The 1,150-nt window shown below is 35.0% G+C and overlaps 4 non-coding genes across 4 annotated transcripts; all 4 read left to right on the forward strand.

Moving 5' to 3' along the window:
• The first annotated feature begins 167 nt into the window (after nucleotides 1–167).
• On the forward strand, nucleotides 168–255 carry LOC113344155. Its single transcript, XR_003357677.1, has one exon. It is a non-coding gene; the product is annotated as a small nucleolar RNA Z223 (small nucleolar RNA).
• Nucleotides 256–342: 87 nt separating this feature from the next.
• On the forward strand, nucleotides 343–457 carry LOC113344156. Its single transcript, XR_003357678.1, has one exon. It is a non-coding gene; the product is annotated as a small nucleolar RNA Z278 (small nucleolar RNA).
• A 125-nt stretch (nucleotides 458–582) lies between these two features.
• LOC113344157 lies at nucleotides 583–694 on the forward strand. The gene has a single exon (XR_003357679.1). It is a non-coding gene; the product is annotated as a small nucleolar RNA Z152/R70/R12 (small nucleolar RNA).
• Nucleotides 695–874: 180 nt separating this feature from the next.
• On the forward strand, nucleotides 875–1,016 carry LOC113344159. Its single transcript, XR_003357680.1, has one exon. It is a non-coding gene; the product is annotated as a small nucleolar RNA snoR134 (small nucleolar RNA).
• The last annotated feature ends 134 nt before the right edge of the window (nucleotides 1,017–1,150 follow it).

The raw sequence follows: 1,150 nt of genomic DNA on the forward strand, positions 1-1,150 counted from the left end.
AACCTAGGATAAAATTTATAGGTAAACATTTGGTGAGTTACTACTCTGTGGTGAGTTACTACTCTGTTGTAGATTGGAAACCATTGCCTGTCATGCTTTTTAGTGAACAAAAGAGTTTTTCATCTAGCATTATGAAGACATTGTGTAATTGAATCTTATTTGTGGAGTTTTGGCAGTGATGACTTATACACAGCTTTATGCCAGTTCTGCTTCAGAAAATTCTTGATAGAGAGCTGAAATATATCTGAGTCTAATTTTCTTTTTATTATGCTTTCTATGTATGGCATATTTTCACTGAATACAGACTGATAATGTCACATCATCTATTCTATTAATTGTGAAGCCGATGATGATATTATCCAATTAATTGAGGTAAAGTGGAACTGAGACCCTGTTTACAGGGAGAACCCCTTGGCGAAGCTATATTTCAAATGACATCAATGGATCTAGCTGAGGCATTTTATTGTTTGTCCTTTCAATTTGGTTTCAATTTTTTAAGCTTTGTTCACTCGATGTTACTTGTGACTCGATGTTACTTGTGTTACTTGTTTCTCGTGTGAAAAAGGAATCAATCTTGATATTGATGCGATGATGAGTTGAAGCACACGGGAGTGTGTATAGGGCAGTGGAAAAGACCTAAATAGTCTTTGCCGTGAGCCTTTAACAAAAACGACTTCTCCTTCCACTGAGCTTCAAGTATCTTGATAGATTTCCTTTTTTTTTCTGTTTCATTTATATTTTATTGACGTTAATTACACATTTATTTATTTAGTTTGTTAAGTTTAGAATGAACTGAACGTCTGGCAGATATTGTGCTTTAGTTTGCTCAGGGAGTATAATACTTTTCCTTTGGTCATATGCCAAGCTATGTTAACTGCATGTTGCACCCCGGGCTTCTCTGAAGTATGCGATGATGAAAAAAGCCCCAATGCTCGTGCTATATTTATGCCGTTTAGTGTTGCAGGTTTGCTTAGTTTCTTTAACAGCTTATTTGTGTCAAAATAACGGCCAGATTTTTGCAGTTTTACAATTTCTTTGTTTTGACTGAAATTCACCAGAATCATAGTTGTTTTTTGCAAGTTATGAATATTGTTAGAGTTAAATTACCCATGGTGACTGCATTGGTTTCCTTTCCCTAGTTTTCCTGATT

The sequence above is a fragment of the Papaver somniferum genome, unplaced genomic scaffold, assembly GCF_003573695.1.
Source record: "Papaver somniferum cultivar HN1 unplaced genomic scaffold, ASM357369v1 unplaced-scaffold_7424, whole genome shotgun sequence".
Classification (NCBI taxonomy): Eukaryota; Viridiplantae; Streptophyta; class Magnoliopsida; order Ranunculales; family Papaveraceae; genus Papaver; species Papaver somniferum.